The sequence below is a fragment of the Puma concolor genome, chromosome D1, assembly GCF_028749965.1.
Source record: "Puma concolor isolate L17-30 chromosome D1, mPumCon1.1.hap2, whole genome shotgun sequence".
Classification (NCBI taxonomy): domain Eukaryota; kingdom Metazoa; phylum Chordata; class Mammalia; order Carnivora; family Felidae; genus Puma; species Puma concolor.
Window position 1 is genome coordinate 70961647 of NC_141676.1, and position 20948 is coordinate 70982594.

Genomic DNA, 20948 nt, shown 5'->3' on the forward strand with positions numbered 1-20948 from the left:
AAAACATTTGCTTTACTGACCTGTCTCCTATTTGAGGTATGATGGGGCAGTTGACATCATTCCCTTCAACTTTGGTGGTGCTAAGGGTTGCAGACCCTGGAAAGGCCTTGGGCTCTTCTTGAATGACTGACACAGTCAGGTACTCAGTGTTCAAACATTAGTTTGAAGGCTATTTAAAAGAGAATGGTAAGAAGTGAGAAGATAAGATTAGAGGCTTAATCCCTCTTTAATTACATATGTGATCTTGGGGAAATACTGAGTTCAGCTTACTAGTTCATGAAATGGACCTAAGAATACCTTCTCTACCTAATGTTAAGGATAAAATGAGATAATTTCTGTGAAAGTGTCATGTAAACCCCTAATTGTCCAATGAAGTTTCCTATCTCTATTTGTGAACAAGTAGATATCATTCTAGGGTAAGGTGGAGTGAGGGTGTTTAATTACAAATTATAGTTCTTTTAAAATGTGAAATCGTGTCCACTAATAAATAAGCAATAAATCCATTTTGAAACCTTTTCTTTTAAATAACCCTATACTTTGTCCTAAAGTTTTATCCAAGTATGGTCTCAACAGAATTCTTTGTAAAAAGTTTGGACTCATTGGTTAGAGTTGCATCATATTTCTATTTTGTTGGAGTATAATTTATCTTTCCATATTCCCACATCTTTCCTGGTTTTATTTGAGTTGGCCAACTATTAAAAATGGGCTTCTCTGAGATTACTCCCTAAAGACCTATCAAAAAAGAGCAGAAGATCATCCTAGAGTGAGCATTAGACACTGAGGTAGAGGACAATGAGCTTTCTTCCCTAGATTTTGAGTTGTCTCTGGTGGCCCAATTAAAAGTTGATCAAAGCAATAAGAAAGAAAAATAGAGGCAGAAGAAGGATTGCTGGGGGAAGGGGTGTTTAGGTAGCTCTTAGTCATAAACTGAACTAGAACAGTTTGGTTACATTTGGGAGTTTTTTTTTCTTTCTTTCAACAAGGCATTTAAATGGAGAGCTTGAAAAAGCTCAGAAAGAAGCTCATTGCAGTAATACAGAATGGAAATGCCTAGCTCAGTAAAGTGAGAAATTTCTGGTGCATTTGGTAACTGAATATGAAATCTTCAAGAAGCTATAAAGACTGATTTAATTGTGCCTCTAGTGTTATGGGAAATAACTTATTGATGCAGCAGGTTTTGTAACTTGAGCTGATGCTACAAGCTGGCTCTAAAATGTTAGAAACCAGACAAGAGTGTGAAGACTAATTAATAAGCTAGACTGATCCCTAAGGTGTTGTCTGTGTCTATGCAGAGTTGTTAGGGAAGTTTGAAAATGTGTGAAGTTCTGACTTACTGGTCATTAAAGTATTAAAAGTATTCTGTCCAAGTCAGCTTGGCATTTGCATGAGAAAGCCAAGCCAATAGGAGCAGGTTTGCTCTCTTCATTTTGCCTCCTCTAATTGTTTCCTGATTGACAGGTGGACAGATGTGTGAATGTAAATGCAAACCACTCTGACAGCTACTGTAAAGAAAGGGTTGCTTATGATGATAAAATATTTGTAGTAAGCAAGCTTCTGTGCCTGTGTTCTATAGTAGGTGGCTATATAATGCATGTACCATGGCTGCTGTCTTAACTAACAAAAACCATGTGCTCATACAGCATGGGATGATATGCAATTGGTTATTAAATGTTCTAATAGGAAATACTTCTAGACAAATTCCAGTTGAGGATGCATAGGGGAATATTGTTAATAATTGTAAAAGTCTTAGCTTTAATAGATCTAAATATGTCAGGCCCTGGGAGGGGGCAGAAGGTCTCAGTGGCTGTTCCACAGTCTTAGTTCCCAGTGCTTGAGCACAGGGTTTGGCTAGTGATGGGTGCTGTGTGAACAGAGCATCCAAGATACAATGAATCTGACATTTGGGAATAAGACTGCTAATAATAGTAACAACTAAAGTGATAAAATCTCTTCTGATAGTGTACAACTGAGTTGCTGCTTCTTGAATCCCTCTCCTAAGATGAGGTTGAAAGTCTAGAGCAACCTCTCAGATCTGCTGTAAGCCAGGCTCTTTCACTCTCAGTGCCCCTGCACACACCATTCCTCCTTGCTTCATGTTGTGAGTGCCTTTATAGGCCTCTGAAGTGAACCTTTGTCATCTCTTCTGTGTGCCCAGAAACATCAAATATGCCTCCTATTCCTGAAGCATTCATTCTCTACTCTGTATGTCTCAAATTCAGAAAGTGGGCTTTCTCACTTTCTCTTGCATGTGACCCGGGCTCCACCAGTCAGATGCACTGACCCCAGATTCAGAATTGGAAAGTAGAGCTTCTGAGGTGGCAGGTTCATCCAGTTCCAGAGACAGCACTTGGTCAAGTCCTGTGGCCCAGGACTGGATCTCTGCCCAGAGGTGGCAGTAGCAGTTTCTCCACTGGAGCTGTTCCATAATAAGATTTGGGGTGTTACTCCTGGCTGCATAGTCTCTCAGAAAACCTGTGAGCTTTCCTCTGATAAAGTGATTTGCTGCTAAAAATAGGCAAATGCATTCTGTTTGTAGCTAAGAATCCCGTGTGATATGCTCAAAACACCGCACAGAGAACTCACCTCTGTGAAGCTGTCCTTGACTCTTCTAGAATGAGTTTATTTTCCATGTCCATCTCCCTGACCCCTAGGAGCACCTGTAGTTTCATTCAGCACAGGACATGATTGTTGCTTGTCTAAGGGTCTGTGCTCGCCTTCTCCCATGCCCAGCATAGCACCTAATGAATGGTAGTCCCTCTGTAAATGCATATGAGTCAAGTTATCATCTGATCCAGGTCTTATTGCTTTGTTGGGAGAATACCCATAGTGCTCTGTAAATCAGCTTGCATACCCTTGCATGGTATGACCATGAGGAAACCTTTCAGGAAACATGCCTCATGCCTTGATGAGCCTTTCTTGTTTAGAAGTCACACTTGGTCTGACTGATACTAGATTCTCTCTTGGTGTCCCCAGTGGTGCTTGCTTATGCTTTATTACATTAGTTTTCTTTACTTTTACTGTTTCCAGCCTGGCCAGGTGCAGTACTCCCTGTTGTAACTGCCTGAATGATTTGTTGAACCCTATTGTGTCTATTATGGGTGTGTGTGTGTGTGTGTGAGTTTTGGACTGGTAGTAGCAATGTGGTATCAGCCGAGGCCTAGGATACTGAAACAAAGAGAATGAGTATTTTTACCTCATCTTGCTGATTCCCCCACAAGCCCCCACCTGTAAGTATACAATTGCTACCCTGTCTGTGAGCAGCCGTGCAAGTATCGTCCTGGTTTCCTCATCTATCTACAGGAAATTTAATTTACTACTGTCCCTTGCTCTGTAACGGTATCACACCTTTTTGTGGGATACAGAATCTGCTGTCTCCATCATGCATCTGGAGTCAACCATACTTCTTCATCTCATGAACATCTTAAAAAAAATCTTTCCCCCCTTTTGGCAACTTTATGCCATAATAATAGTTTCATATTCTTATGAACAAAAAAAAAAAAAATCAAGGAGGGGGATGCATCTGTGTTTGACCAAAAACCTCTGTAACGAGCTGTGATCCTTTCATTATTGCTTAAATATATGTCTGAAATTTTGGTGTTTTAAGAGTCAAAAAAAAAAAAAAAGGAAAAAAAGGGTAAGCAGGGTAAATTTCACCTCACTGTCCTCTCTTAATTAATTTCAAGGTGAAACCCATAGGGACCATGAAAAGGTGGAACAAAAATGAGACAGTTCAAGCCCATTCTATTTTTGCTTCCTGAACTCAATATATCCTAAAATTGGAAAGCAGAATCAAGGTGTTAGCATGGTATTAGCCTGGGGAGATGTGACCGTGGAGGTCATGCAGTAAAAGGGCACTAAAGTATGCATATTGCATGAGGGATTAATTGCCAGGAGCATGTGAAAAGAATTATGGAAGTTAATATCCAGAGTCTGAGCAAATACTGACATGGCAAAGTCATTACATATCTGCAAATATAGGAGGATTCTAAGGCAATAGATTAAAAAAGAGATTAGCTTCTTTCTTCATATATGATAGAAGATGCTTTGGGGGAAAATCACCAAAGATGAGCTGCATTGGGTAGTTTAAATATTTTCAAGTTATAATTCTCAACAATGCTCACAGTGACGGAAACTCTGTTTTAAAAAAAATAACAATAGAGGAGGGGCACTTGCGGTATTTCCTGACTCTGTGGTACACCTTCCAGTCAAGCTTGCTTATTTTGTAAATCTGTAGCTATAGTGCTGTATAGTGAAGATCCAACTTTATCATCCAGAGCCTGAGGCACTATTAGATCCTAAGCACTAAATGGGAATTCAATTATGTTCTCTCTATCCTATTTACTAAAGCAGAAAATTGGAATCATTAGTCTTTGAGCAGCATTTCTTACTTGTGGGTAGGCACGGGGCAGAGACCTCTCTTCCTCCAGGAGAACATATCACTCTCCCAGCGGGCAATATGAAAATAGTTTTGTAATGTAAACTGCATCAGAAAAGCTAAAGGGAACTTCTTGGCTGATGGGAACATACAGAAAATAAAATTTCCTTTGTCTCTCACTGATTCCATTATGAAGACAAGAGCAAGGCCTATGGACATAGGCAGAGAGTAGAAGCTCCAGGAAAGTGGAGATTTTATGTTCATCAAGAAGGAATGTAGTTTAAAAAACATTGAGAAGCATGGTCCTATCATAGTGTGACATGTAACAGGTCCCATAACAAGTATCCCATGTTTACCATTAACTGGAAAAATTCAATCTAATAGAAACTTCCTGGCCATTTTTGATTAATAGAAGATCAATTTGTTACCCTTTTGATTATATGTACGTGTGTGTGTGTGTGTGTGTGTGTGTATCTGTCTATATATCTGTATGTATGTGTGTGTGTAATATATATATATTTTACCTTAACTGTTCTTGGTAGCATATAGACCTGACCTTCACATAATGGTTTGTTGAAAGCCAGAGGGATTCTTTATGGCACTGTGGAGTTCTTCCTCTGCTGGAAGCAGTTTGCTTGTACCAGCAGTTTGCTGGTACAGAAGAAAGAGGAATTACTGAGAACAGATGTCTCTTTTGATTTGATTCTTAGCAAAATGGGGTAATGGAGTGCCCACTAATGCATGGAATCTGTTACAACTATTCTCTTGCTTTGCTTGGAAGAAGCACACAAGTAAGATATGTCTTTTCCTTCATATTTTCATTTCTCACTAAGCTTGTTAGGAGAAGAAATGACATTAAGAAACTCTGTGTAAGTGTTAAATTTGTCACCACTTCCAAATGTAGCCCTGTTTAGAGTTAAAAAAAAAAAAAAAAAAAACCAATACAGGAATCTGAAAAAAGGAAGAAAAGGATGTGAGCCATGTAATTATCAGATAGCTTGAAAAAATAATGGTTTCAACTGTATTTTCCTTAAAACTCCAAGATCTCATGCCAAAATTAAAATGCAGAATCCCTAATACATGGTTAATCCTTCAAGAATTTTTTTAACAGCTGAGTGTGCAGCTACCATGTTCTAGTAACTTAAGAATCATATTTTTCTCTCCCCTTTACTTTTTTTTTTTAATTTCAAATGTGTGTTTTTAAGAAAAATCCTTTCTAAATGTCCTTTTGATGATTAGATTTGCCGTTTTTGGCAGAACCAGGTCCTCTGATACACATGTAGAACCCCAGGGAATCCTTCCATTAAATGCAGCAAGAACTCTGTGCTTAGGAAGGCTTTGTGCTCTTTCTTGTTTTTTTCAACGTAGAGAGGATTGGGAGAGATATAGAAAAGGACAAAGATATCAGCATGAATGAATCTGGATTCCAATGCTAAGGCCAGACATTGTATGGCATATATACTTGGGGGAGAACATGAGGCTAAAGTTACCATATGAAGATGTGGACCAGTATTTTTCACTAGTATGCTGAAGGATGCTAATAGCTTTTTTTTATGAAAAATGGCCACTTACATGAAGAGTGAAGCTGTTAAGCATCCTGACATAGAAATGGCTTTCATGAATATTGCTAATGCTTGTTACGCTGGACACTGTGACATTCAGATGTGACATCACAGTGTAAATGTGTCTTACTGTATCTGGCCCTGGAATTGTGTGAGCAGAGCTTACTGGAAGGAACTGGAAGCCTGTCTGTTGAATGTTCTTTGCATCATCAGATATGTAACATTGTAAGTAGAGAATTCAGTTCACACAGATGCCTACTTAATGCCATCAAAAATAATTAAAAAAAAAACAATATTTGACCAACTGTGCCAGAAAAAAGGCTCTTTCCATTTATTTCTATCAAAAAATGATACTACAAAATTGTAATATGAAGAGACAACCAGAAAAAACAGCAAAAATATGTATGAGGAAGTATACAAAATTGTTGTAATATGAAGAGACAACCAGAAAAACCAGCAAAAATATGTATGAGGAAGTATTATAGAAATGGATCACGCAGTAACTTAGTGAATGTATGTTATTTTTCTGACTTCAGTGATGTTTGTGGTATTTGTCAACTTTAAAAAAACTTACATTTTATTAGCATTTCTTTTTTTTAGCCCTAATCCATGTTAAAATTTAGATCTATCTCCTATTTACTTTTATTCTTTTTCTTCAAAATGGCCCCTCAAACTGTATATGATTCAGTCTTCCCCAAATCTGGATTTGCGGCGGTGAATCTGCTATTTGACTTTATAAAAACTAATCCCAGACAAAAAGTCTGGAACCTTTTAGATATGTGTGCAGAGTTTTGAAACATATCCTGAGGGAGGGCATTTCTCAAGTGGCTGTGGACAGCTTTATCTGTTCTGTTAGCATGCTTATTGTTCGTACAATTTTCCATTAGTTTGGGGTGGATTTGGGCTCTGACAGGGCTCATGATTAAGTAGCTCATCCAATATTTGGTCCTCAGTGCTGTCCAAAAGGATTAATTAAACATAATTTATCAAGAAGAAACAAGTCTTGTTAATTCAAATGAGCCAAAATAAGAGTAAGAACAAGAATGTTCTTAGAGACCATAATTGTGAATAAAATAAAATGGAAAAGGATGTAAGGACTATCTATCCATTAATAAAAAGAGTAGTCTTGTTTGCATTGGTTACTGATGTGTTACAGCTGGGTCTTATCGTAATCATTTTAAATCCATACAACTATAACAACAACAACAAAATGGAGGATGTAATTCGTCATTCAGTTGCTGTTTGCCCTCAGAACATAATGGAGCCATAGGACTTTGGTTCCCAATGAGTGATTTCTGTTTGGGGCTTGGTGAGAACTCAGACTCTTTTGGTAGTGATATTAATCTTAATTGAATACACATGATGACAACACAGCCAGTAGAACAGAGAGGGAAGGGCAGCTAAATAGCTCTGCTTGAGTGAGTTTCAGCTTAACACTTGCTTGAGGGGAGAAGCCAGTGAAGCCACAATTGTGTATTTGTCAGGGATCCAGGGGTGATGGAGACGTTGCTCTTCCACAAATAACAGGCTTGAAGTCATGACCTCAAATTAGAATTGTGAGTTCCTCCATACTGTGGACTAAGGACTTGGAACACCCACAGGCCCACCTGTGCTATGAACTTATTTTTAGATCTGCCGCCTTCTCTTCACCTTTACGTTCGAAGCCTCCTCTGGCCTTCCCTACTTCTCTCTAGACCACATACCCTAACTTCATTTATTTTTACCATGGTTATTTTCCTGTTATGTTGTTAAATTAATGGTCATGTCCTCTTACATTAATGATAGTAAATGACATTTGTTATTAACAATAGCGATGAAAAGTCTGTAACAAAGAACAATAATAGTGGGTGCCATATATTAAATGCCAAACACTTTTCACATATTGTCTTTTTGAATTTTCACAAAAACTTTTTAAAGTAGTTATAATTGTTTCTATTTAACATTTCAGGATACTGAGACTCAGAGAAATTAAATAATGTACCCAAAATTATGCAGCAAAGATCTTTTTGGGGGAAGGTAGAATCTAAGTACCATGTTATTTGTATATTCATTTTCTATAGAACAATTTTTTATTTTATATATCATGTAATTATACTTCATTTGTGTGTATGTGTGTTATATGTACGTATGTGTATGTGTATATATATATGTGTGTATGTGTGTGTATACTATATATATATATATATATATGAATCTATTATGTTTCTCTTACCATAATATGAGCTCACTGAAGGCAGGTATGTCTCCTATTTCAAATTTGTATCCTCAGATGCTTACAGAATCTACTAATCTAGCAAATTCATAAATGGACCTTTGTTTTCTCTTCAAGTCTTTCTGGGCATTTTGTCTGGTGGGTGTCAGACTAGAAGAATGTGCCTTGATTTTAGGCAAATTAGTGCAATTATATTTAAAGGATTTGATGTCCAATACTGTACAGAAAAACATCAGATTAGAAACGGTGAGACTTATTTTCAGTGCAAAAGTGGGCATACATTAACTTTGTAATTAAAAAGAAATGGACTCATTACATGGGTTGTAGCTTTGCAATTGACTATATATCTGTGTACCCAAGGGTTAGGTTCTTGAAAAATATCTTAGTGTAGATTTCCCTGAAAATAAAGCCTAAGTAAAGAGCTTGAAGACAGGTGGTTTATATGGGAATATGATTCCAGGAGCACAAGTGAAAAAGGAAGGAATGAACAGAGGAGGGAAGTCAGTGCCCACTGGTGATGTGTTGCTTAATCTTGTGGGGAAATGATGTCTAAGAATTATCTACCTGAGGAAAAAAGGAGAAACATTTATCCCTTAGCTGCTAGTTCCATTGGTCAAGGATTGCCACGTGATGTTAAATCTCTTGCTTCTGGATTGTGATATGTAGACAGGGGTGGGGATGGGAAATTCCCGAGTGACTAAAAGAAGATCAGGATATATTGAGCAGGTTAAAAATGTTCTTTTAAATCAATGTATCAATACGAACAAGTCACCAGTTTGAGGATACAAAAGTTTCCAACAATGTCCAATTGATCCTGATGACAATAACGGAAGTCTGTTAGCTATGTTAGTTTCTATCTTCTATATTAAAATTTTTTGTATATGAAATCTCTCTTAAAACCAATGGTATGTCTGTTGTTTCACTAGGATGAGCCACTCACCTGCTGACATCTTTAGATTGTTTTTAGTGAAATGAAAGTTGAAAGGCTTTTGCTGCTTCTTTATCATTGTAATGTTAATGATTTCTAGTTGGATATGTTTAACTTACAATCTAGTATTTTAAATTTATACACTAAAATAAAATACTGGGGATACATGTGAGTTTGTAGAATATCATCTCTGTTCCTCTGAGTAATGTGGAGTAACATGAAAACTGAGGATGCTTTTGAAGGTGAGGAAATCACCTGCATCATGCTGTGATGTGTTATTCTATTCTTTTTCATGACCTGTCAGTCTTCTTGAATAGCACTGTTTTCTAATATAGCCAAGTGACTGAAATAATCTGCATAGAGCTTTGATTGTGGATTGTAAGATCTCTACAATATCATTTTCGGCAAGAATCCTGATCTAACATTATACTGTTTAAGCCTGGAATACCAGATGGGACCTATCACAAAACTCTTAGACCTGGAGAGGTTATCACAAAAAGAAAGATGAAATTTTTTTAAAAAGGAAAAATACTGAAAAGCAACTCAGAACAGTGTTCCATGTGAATGATGGAGAATATCTGAGGAAGGGTAACATACATTCTCAGATCATAAAATGCACTGAATATTAAATGTAGTCAGTAAAAACATACCAATTTCTAGTCATAGTGAAAATGAAAAAATGTCAAGGAAAAGGAGATAATAAAAACTATCAGGTGGAAAAAAGATTGCCTTTAAAAAAACAGTAATTAGATAAATGGTAGATTGCAGATAAAGAAGAAAGGATATGGGGAGGAAATAGAGTAATATCATCCAAGTGCTGTTGGGAACTAATTCTTGGTCTGGAATTTATACCCAGTTAGGTTATCATTATGGAGGGAATAAAGATGAAGACATTTTTAGGCATACAAATATCAAACATAGATCCTTACTTGAACTATTAAAGGATAAATTTCACCAAACAGAAAGAAGAGGATAATGTGATGACACAGATAGTAATAACATTTTTATGATCTTTAGTTAAACTTTACTTACACTTTTTTTAACATTAAAAGATAATTATAAAATTCTAAGCTGGATAGACTAGGAGTATGAAAGCATACCAGTGTTCTTCTAATTTGGGAGGAGGATAGAAATACTGAAGTACTTTATATTTCATAAGAAAAGCTAGGGGATTCCAACCTAACATGACAACATAGGAGGTTCCTAAATTTCCCACTTCCCATGGATGAACCAAATCTATAGTTACACAAGGAGCAATTTCCTCAGAAATCCAGAAACTGTTTGAGTTATTTCACGTATTGGGTGACTGAGAAAATGCCTACATCAAAATAGGTACACCTATTCTTACCATAAAATCAACTCCCAATACAGTGCTGTATAGAGTCAGGGGAGAAACCCCAACTCCCAGCTTCTCTCTGAAGAGGGAAAGGTCTGGACCACACATCTAGTGCCCCAACTTTTAAGGCTGTCACCCAAAGCATGGTCCCTCAGATCATTTAGCTGAAAGCAAATGGGGCTTGCATTCATGGGACCCACAGACCTATAGCAAACAAAGATATCACTTGGCCATGGCTATCCCCACAGAGTTCAATGCAGAGGGAACAGGCAAAAGCACCCATTCTCTTGGTCTTTCTCTGGAAGGGTTTTGGATGAATACTTTACAAGTTATTGCCTGAGGATCTGGCATCTGATTAGTAGGCATCTAGGTGTTGACTGTTATTGAACTTGGAGCTTGAGAGAACTGGTGATCACTCCCCTCCCCACTTTTCTCCCTCTGGTTTTCTCCAACAAAACTGTTATTAGCATCTCCGTGAAAGATGCTTGTCCACATATTTAGCACTTCAACTTTTATAGCTACCATCTGAGGGCTGGGTCCCTAAATCACAAGGCTTGCATTTACAGTTCTACAGGACTATAGCAAACAGAAAAGGAGTTTTTGTAAGTGGGTGTAGGAACACTCTCCCTCCTCCATACCCATGGCAATACAGCCTGGATTAGTGCAGAGGGAGCAGGCTAAAATGCACAGTTTTCCCCTTAAATGGGTTTGACTGCATACTTTCCCAGCTGCTGACTAAGTGTCTGGCTTCTAATCACACTACATCTCGGTGCTGACTACAAACATCTCATTTGAGACACTGACTGGTCTTGGCATACTCCCAACTACTGGGATCCCCCCAAAACAAAGATGGTGGTTTGAGAGGCAATGAGAAGCATGTGCTGGGCTGATGATGAGGTTCATCTACTACATTAAAATTGTCTGACAAAACTGGGAAAGGTGGTTTTTTTCTATAACATGCAGAAAGAAAAGCAGAAGGTATCTACCCCTCCATATTAATTGCAACATTATTCATTATAGCCAAGATACAGAGACAACCTCAGTGCCCATTGATGGTTAAATGGATGAAGATGTGGTATCCATATATAATGGAATATTAGCCTTTATTTTTATTTTTTCATTATTTGAGAGAGATAGAGTGCAAGCAGGGGAGGGGCAGAGAAAGAGGGAGATTCTCAAGCAGGGTCTGCACTGTCAGCCCAGAGCCCAATGTGGCGCTCAAACTCATAAAACTGTGAGATAATGACCTGACCCTAAATCAAGAGTCAGAAGCTTAATCAACTGAGCCACACAGGTGCTCCACTCAGCCTTTAAAAAGAAGGAAATCCTGCCAGTTGGGTAAACATGGATGAACCCAAAGGGTGTTATGCTAAATGAAATAAGCCAGAGAAAGATAAGTACTGCATGATATCACTTATATGTAGAATCTAAAAAAGGCCAAACTCCTAGAAATAGCAGAAACGTGGTTTCCAGGAGTTGAGGAAAGTAGAAGTAGATTGGTGGAAAGGGTACAAACTTTCAGCTATAATACAAAGAAAGCCCGAGGCTCTAATGTATAACATGGTGACTGTAGTTGATAACACTGTATTGTATAATTGTAATTTGCTAAAAGAATAAAACTTAAATGTTCTTCCTCCAAAAAAGTAAATATGTGAAGTAGTGGATATGTTAATTAACTTAATGGTAGAAATCCTTTCACAATATACCTATATAAAAATCATGTTCTGTACTTTCTATTTACTTTCTTTGCTCAATTATACCTCAAAGCTGAAAAAGGAAAAAAAGCTATAAATAATGTATGTTAAAATTGAAGGATAGTCTACAGGAAGAGGAAATAGGATATAGATTTTAGTTAACCAAACTCCAGTATATCTTAAATCTGGGGGTCTTTACCTTGACTGTAATTAATGTGACCATGTAATTTATCATCTATATTGGCACATTTTTGAGAGTGAAAGATGGTATAGTGGATAACCATGCAAGGAAGTGGGCATAAACTGGGAATGTCCTAGGCCCAAATCTGAACAAATAGTCACATGAATTATGATAAATATAACAACTTTTCCTCCTTCTTAATTCAGGCCTTCATGGAAATTGATGCCTCATGTCCCAGTCTTTCTATATCCCCTCTTTTTTTTTAAGTAATCTCTGCACCAAGTGTGGGGCTCAAACTCAAGACCACAAGATCAAGAATTGGATCCTTGGCCACTAAGCCAGCCAGGTGTCCCTATATCCCCTCTTCTACTTCATATCTGGCTTATCTGAATTTGCAGAAGTCTCACAGTTCAATTATTTCTCTAGGTCCTTTGCTACAGTGGCAAATCCCACTTTCACAAGTATTATTTTCTACAAGCCTGATTTTTTTAAGCTTAATAAATTAGGTCAAGATGACCTATTCAAGCTCATGTAGTCAGTGAGAAAGAAAATATGATTGTAACAATGGACTCTCATTCTCTATTGACACAGTGGTTTCTAAACATTTCCTAGGCAACAACCTGATATGTGTACAAATGGAAATAAGGTGCTGTTTTGATGAACAGAATAATGACCTCATTGCTCTTGTGTCCCTTACCTTTTCATTCACTCCACTTGTGTCCCTTAATTCAAACAACAACAAAGAGAATTGAAGTGGTCACTCATGAGCCAATGCGTTTACTGCTTTGAGTCCGTTCCCCACTCATGGTCTATGTTGGGGGTAGGGGCCAAGGTGGGGTGGCTTATTGTGTAGCCCAACGTTCACTCAGAGATTGACTTACATATCTATGACATCTTCTCATATAAGACATATTTATTTTCTTCCTGAAACTTAGGTCTGGTTTATGTTGTAGGAATTCAACTCAGAGTGAAATCTTAAGCTATTCTGACCTAGGGAGTTTGGAATCACTTCATACCTTGTCGGAAGTGATTCCTCATCTTGACCTGTCAGCTAACAGTCTAAACACTTTAGACTGACAATAGGGCTTGCAACTGCATACTAGCTACCCAAATAAGTTTTCTTCCTTTCAGTGTAATGCTCATAATCACAATCATAATAAAAAATCAATCTATCCAGGTAAGGGACCCTGTAGTTTTTATCCTTTGTCTTCCCTCTGCTACCTAAACTCGGCTAGTATTTCTCTTTCCTAACATTCGTAAGTTTGCCAAGTTCCTATGGTTTAAAAAGAGAAGAGACATTTCTCTGTGAGAGTCAAATAAGGCAATATTCACTTTTATATTGTGTTATCTTTCCAGAATTTAGTTTGGCAAACCCCCAAATTTTCCAGGGCTTGGTGAGCCCACTAGCGTACATGGTAGATAATGACTATTCTCAGTTGAGTTAAAAGAGTTATTTCACATCTCTTCTGAAGAGCTACCATGGAATGAATAAAGCTTCTTGACTTTTTTTCTTTGTCTTTAATCTTCAGTAAATAGTTGTTGCCTGGGAAGCAAAGCAAACCCCATAAAGCAAAAATGAGAAACTAAGAAATGGTTATTTATCATTAAAAGGCAGAAGTAAGGGAGTAGTGACAAGACCAAATCATTGTGGCTTAATAATGCCTTAAATCTATACACTGTGGAAAATATTTTGTTTTTATCATATTAGTGCTAAAGTGCTCACTTGCTGATGAAAACTCCTTTATTCGTCTGAATGTTTTTCTCACCAATGTTCCTACTCAAGACCCATGAGGGAAGGAGACCTCTTCCTTTACCTGTTATGAAAGAAAATTGTTAATTCCCAGTTTCTTAGCTTTTAGGGTATTTATAAACAAGTAGCAACTTATTCAGCATACTTATAATTGGTTGCAGTGAAATTTCCTTGTCATAGGTCTTGACCTCATTTCTGCTTTTATTACTAGAAGATCTCTGATAAGTAGATTGGGTTGATGTGGGGGCCTAGAGGCCAGCATATTTGGACTTCCTTTTATTCCATGAAATTGTTCTTGGGGCACTTTTGTGTACCTAGAGTCTCAGTTAGAAAGCCTCAAGGATAAAGCCCAAGTACCCAGTGCTTAATAATGGTAATCTTACCTGCATGAGTAAGTAGAGAAAAATTGATCCTATGGAATTCCAGAGAAGCTAGAGGATGACAGACTAGCCTGGTAAACTCCCCACTAAGAGAGAGGTAGTGGGGAAAGGTGGACTGAAATGCACACTTTAGAGGCTGTGTGGGGTAGTATGAGGAGTGTAAGTTTAGGAAAGCAGAAGAGAGAGTTCTTGAGATTATAGAATGCTGTGCAATTATAATGTAATTCCCTTTTTAGGACAACCCCAAATCTTCTATAAAGTTACTACATTCACAGTATGATGACTTCAGACATGGGGTGGAACAGAAAAGTGTACACAAGGAAAGCATAGGCAGGGAGAGCATATGGAAGAAAGGTTTGAAGATACTGGTGGGGCTTTCCCACAGGTTAGCCATATCTTTGAGGAATAAGACAGCATGAATTAGAATAGATTCCAGCATCTTGGAATAGATTTTTCTCTAGTACTGAGCCATAAGTGTGCAGTCTCCCCATGTTTGCTGTATGCTGGACACATAGTTCTAAGGAATGGAGCCCGACTCAGGGTTGTCCTGGGAATATTACTCCAAAGTCAGAAGAAAGTTGGAAAATCTGTTCCATGGTCAGAAGAGAAAGCCATCATTTAAAACTTGATGTTTTAGCAGGAGAGCTAAATTTATACCTTGTAATGTGAGCTTACTTAGAAACTTCCTCTTAAAACTTCAAGCTTGAAGTTGGTATGCAACCTAGCCTCTGTCAATACATGATTCTAAGAAATAGTGCTCTGAGAAGAGGATTTTGAGTTACCACTAGAAATGTTACAGAGATGTGCAGAGCAAAAGAAACAATGCTAGAAAAAATTAGCGTAGAAGACTGGGATTGAAGGATGAGTCCTGATCAGAGTCCTAAGGTTCCTGTATCATTTGAGATGAGGCACAGAATACTGGTCAACTTCAGATTTTGTCAAAGTAACCACTAAATAGAAGGAGCATAAAATGTTTAATTTTCAAACGTGGGGAGAAGAGAATTGAAACAGAAATATTACTGATTTAATAGAAAACAGGAATGAGAAGTCAAAGGTGTGGGGGGACAATTTGCAGTGGAGAGCAATTTGGAAAACCCTGGCTGCCTAGACCAAATCTACCCATGCAGCTTTTAGTAAACCTTGGAGGCATTTTGACTTCACCTGTAGTGGGGGAGGTGTCTGCATTTTCATGATTAATGTAGTAGATTCATAGAGAAAGTGGAGCTGCTATAACCATTGTCTGTTCCCAGAAAGAATTAAATATTAGGGCTGGAAATGGAGGCAGTAATTCAATCATGGGGGTCTGGGGGAGATGTGGATAGACTCGATTTTTTGAAAATCTCTCAATATTGTACAGTCTCTTTATATTTGTTCAATAAAGAATGAATAGTGCTTCCTGGGAAAGCTTATCTTTTTCACTAGCTCATACACTGTGTGCTCAGTTTTCACTCTTCTGTATTTCATTGCATACACCTAAGGACACTATAAAAATAGCTCCCCCCCAAATGACCCTTTACTTTTAACATTTACAAGGCTAAATTGAAACATAACCTTTAAGAAATTATTCTCATCCCTTTTTATTTTATTTTTTGTCTTTTTAAATTGAGGTATAATTGTAATACAACATGTTTCAGGTGTACAACATAATGATTTGCTATCTGTATATACTGTGAAATGGTCGCCACAATGAATCTAGTTAAAACCCATCACTATACATGGTTATAGAAATTTTATTGTGATGAGAATTTTTAAGATTTACCCTTCAGGGCGCCAGGGTGGCTCAGTTGGTTAAGTGTCTGGCTCTTGATTTCGACTCAGAACATGATCTCATGGATTTGTGAGATCGAGCCCCATGTTGAGCTCTGTGCTGACGGCGTGGAGCTTGCTTGGGATTTTCTCTCTCTCTCTACACCTCCCCCACTTGTGCACATGCTCTCTCTCTCTCTCTCTCTCTCTCTCAAAATAAATATTTTAAAAAAAGTATTTACTCTTAACAACTTTCAAATACACAATACAATATTACTAATTATAGTCACCATGATGTACATTATATCCCCATGATTTATTTTATATTTGGAAGTTTGTATCTTTTGACTCCCTTCTCCCGTTTTGTGCACCTCCCAACCCCCACCTGTAATAATCACCAGTCTCTGTATCTATGAGCTTCTTTCTTTCTTTCTTTCTTTCTTTCTTTCTTTTTCTCTCTTTCTCTCTTTCTCTCTCTCTCTCTCTCTCTCTCTCTATATATATATATATATATATATATATATTTCCTTCTCTTTCCTTCTTTTCGATCCTACATGTGAGATCGTACAGTATTTGTCTGTCTCTGACTTATTTCACTTAGCCAAATGCCTTCTAGGTCCATCTGTGTTGTTGTAATTGGCAAGATTTCATTCTTTTTTAGGGCTGAGTAATATTCCATTACACACACCACATACGGACACACATACATTCTACATTACCTTTAGTCATTTATCCTTTGATGGACCTTAGGCTGTTTCCATATATTGGCCACTATAAATAATTCTCCATGAACATGGAGGTGCATATATCTTTAAAGTTACTGTTTTTATTTTCTTTGGATAAATATCCAGAAGTGGAATTTCGGGATCATATGGTAGTTCTGTTTTTAACTGTTTGAAGAACCTCTCTACCGTTTTCCATAGAAGCTGCACCAATTTACATTCCTACCAATAGTGCCTGAGGGTTCCCTTTTCCTCCCCATCCTCACCAACGCTTGTTTCTTGTCCTTTTGAAATTGCTATTCTAACAGGCATGAGGTGATACCTCACTATGGTGTTGATTTGCATTTCCCTGATGATGACAGTGAGTATCTTTTCATGAGCCTGTTTGCCATCTGTATGTCTTCTTTGGGAAAATGTCTATTCAGATCATCTATTTTTATTTTTTTAAGTCTATTTGTTTATTTTGAGAGAGAGAGAGAGAGTACACAAGTGGGGAAGGAACAGAGAGGGAGGGAGACAGACAATCCCAAGCAGTCTCCACACTGTCAGCATGGAGCTTGATGTGGAACTTAAACTCAAGAAACCATGAGAACCTGACCTGAACAGAAATTAAGAGTCGGATGCCTAGCTGATGGAGCCACCCAGGAGCCCCTCATCTATCTGTTTTTAAAACAGATGGTCTGTTGTGGTTATTGTTTTTACTATTGAGTTGTAGGTGTTCTTCATGCTTTTTGGATATTAACCCCATATCAGATAAGTGATTTGAAAAATTTTATCCCATACAACAGGTTGTCTTTTCACTTTGATGATGGTTTCCTTTGCTGTGCAGAAGGTTTTTAGTTTGTTATAGTTCCAGTTATTTTTATTTACTTATGTTTTTGCCTTTGCTTTTAGTTCTAAATCTCAATTTTTAGAGGTTAGATGTCTGTATAACATTTCCCTTAGACCAACTCTTGGGCTCTGTTAGGCTATAATTAGTGATTTAAGAAGGAATAGTTTATCTGTATTATTTGAGAATACATTTTCTTCCAGTTATTCTGGTATGTCAGGTCAAGATAATTAAGGAGTTGGAAGTTTGGACTTTATCTCTTTGGCTTTCTAACTCAATAGACCACACAGACACCACACAGACCACCAAACCAGTGACCACACAGACACCAAACCAGTGTGAGGCAGATTCCAGAAAAGTGCTAGTTGGGACTATGTGAAGTGGAAATGTCCACAGTCTTGTTTTAGTCGCTGTAGGGTAGGCATCATGTAATAGATTGATTTTCTAGGAATTAAGATCAATAAAGAAGAAGAAAATGTAGTGATGAGCTTTTCTCTACCCTGAGCAAGAATAAAAGTGTGAAAATACCACTTCCCTTTCTTTACAAATGGCAGAGATGCCATAGGAAGGGGCTGGAGGAAACAGGACACCCACTAGGTACTGCTTTCTCCCAGTGCATACAAGTCAGAGCCACAGTGGTAGGTCTTCCATCAAGGGGTGGAGAAAGTAGGATCCCTTCTGGAAATCCAGCCCATCTCTTGGTGACCATTTATCCTGGTTTCTCCCTGTGGTCTAGATTCAAATCCTATTTAGAGAAAGTTTAACCTGGCCAGAATTCAAGTGTAGGTTTATCAGACATCCAAATCTATGCTTTTTCTATTGCTCCAAGCTGCCTCCAGGGGCCACTGTTACGTTTTTGTTTTTGTTTTTTAATTGCATACAGGCTGTAGCACTATGCCACAAGCCCAAATGGTAATTAATTGGTAAAAGTTGAATGAAAAAAGGAATGTATGAAGAAATAGTTTGAAATCTGAGAAAGCCTATCAGCCCAAAAAAGAGGAAGATGGAAAAGAGAACTTTTACCTAAGGTTGTTCTTCTAGCAATACATTTCCTATATGGGACTTATACTCTCACACATTTTGTCTATCTAGTAGCTGTGTTCTATAGATGGCCCCTTGTTCATATTGGGAATAGTAGCTTCTGTGCTTTTTGAGCATCACAAGGTTTGAGCACATTTACTAAGTTCCATTGTCTCACATCTGGCTCTTGGTGGCCACCTTTACCTTTGGTGCCCAGCCTGTGCAGCATTTCTTAAACTGAATTCATCTTTTCTTTCAAGCTTCCACAAGTCACTGTTTTTCTCTAATGACATAAGTCACCCAGCTTGAAGCCCTGCCTTATTTTGTGGACTTCTCCCTTTTCCTTCCCCTTCACATCAATCACTTGGCCAAGTGGGACATGAACACTTGGGAACAACCTTTCACAGTAAGGTTGTTCTGAAGCCATAAAACTCCCTTTCCCACCAGCTATATTTATAGCATGGTCAGTGAGGAACAAATCTTTTCTGAATGATTTATTATTTCCATCTTTCTATCATTATATTCCTGTTGTTTCTTCTCTCACTCACAGTACATTTCTCTTACCCAAAGAACTCTTAACGACTCCCTATTCCTTCCAGAGTAAAGACCGAACCATCAGAACCAAACCTCTCCATCAGAACCAAACTTCTAAATTCTTGCTACTGTACATTTTTTTTTTGTTGTTGTTGTTTGAGAGTAGTACTTTCTCTAAACTCTATTCCAGAAAGCAGTTTGACATCATTCCTCTGTGGCCTTCTACATGAGGTTTGTATTTAGAAGAAGCTGAGTAGGTGGGCCTTTGGACCCCCATCCCTGTCTCAAACAGAGCAGCTCCATTTTGTTTATTGTGATCCCACATATGTTTTGTTTCAAATAGAGTTTCCATGGATTTATAAAGTTTAAAAACCATTGTTCTTACCGAAAACTGAGTACCTGCTATTTTTAGTTCATACTCCAATGCCTTCCCATGTCTAGGTGCTTATGTTCATGTTCCCCTGTATAGTCTCCATACATGGCAATTTTGTAGTGATTATCACCAAAAAGATAGCCTTACCAAGGAGAAACCCATCAAAGTAGGGTAGGTCTGTACACAGAGGACATTCACACAGAGAGCTTATTTCCCTTCTTCCTACTTGTCCTTTTATCTCTTTTCCAGGTGTGTACCAATGCTGTGCCCTATTCTCAGCATGCTTGGCCTTTCATCTCCTCATAACCATGGCATACTGATGGCCTAGCTCAAATTCCTTTTCCATAGGAAGTCTCCTAAAGCCAGAGCTGAATGTAATCTCTCCTCCTCTCATCACATCTTTTTATTTCTCCTTCTCTTATTTTGCTGAACATTTCCCACATGTGGTTACTTGCCTTGTTATTTCTGTTCAAGGCTCCTTCCTCCCACAACACTACGACTTCAGAAAGGCATGATCTGATTTTGAGTTTGTGTATCCTGTGCCAGTTGCCATGGCCATCTTCAAATTGGCTAATTAAAATAGCCAATTTAGCCATATTTTTTCACTTCGTATAGCTGAAAATTGCTGGACTGACTACATCAATTGTGACACATAATATCAGCACAATAGCACATTTCAACCTTCTGAGACTCTCAGCACAGCTAATTTAATTCCCTCCGGTGTTGGGAACAACCTTTCGCAGTTCCACATGGTCATTCTGAAGCTGTAAAACTCCCTCTCCTGCCAGCTATATTTATAGCATGGTCAGTGAGGAATAATTCTTTACCTCTGGTGTTGAGAAGGTATCAGGGCAGATGTGGGCATTATTAATAAATCTCTTCAAGGTTTATGCCAGCTCCCTTTTGGAGACCAGGATTTGTAGTTCATTCTAAGCATGTAGTGTCTTTTAATTTTTTTTGGGTAAGATTTATATCTAATTCTCTATACTAAATTATCTTTCTAGGCATAGATTTTTCTCACAGTGCACGGGGTTTAGAAAATTCGTAACATAACTCTTGTTTTCCACTTTATGAAAGAAAACCAATGGTCATGTTAGTGTTCTTGTCAGTTATCCGCAAGACAGAGATAATGTCAGAATCTGTTTGACAAAAATGAACCCGAGGTTTGTGGTTGATGGTAATTGAATAAAAATATTAGCCATGGAGCAAGGATGACATCAACTCCTGAAAACAATGACAAAAATTTAACTGACTGGACTAAGGAAAAAGTTAAGTAATTAGAAGAATGACTTTTTTTACTTTGGGA

General features: G+C 37.8%; 1 long non-coding RNA gene across 2 annotated transcripts in view; it reads right to left on the bottom strand.

Moving 5' to 3' along the window:
* LOC147576801 (uncharacterized) overlaps window positions 1-6003 on the bottom strand; it is a 51786-nt gene extending 45783 nt beyond the window's left edge. Inside the window, exons 1-3 of one of the 2 annotated variants that reach the window (XR_015241147.1) lie at window positions 5948-6003; window positions 4900-5009; window positions 21-169 (exon numbers count right to left, since the gene is read on the bottom strand). This is a non-coding gene — a long non-coding RNA (uncharacterized LOC147576801). Of the gene's footprint in view, window positions 1-20; window positions 170-4899; window positions 5071-5947 lie in introns of those variants that run through there. The other variant, XR_015241146.1, reaches the window with a different exon arrangement.
* Window positions 6004-20948: the final 14945 nt, after the last annotated feature.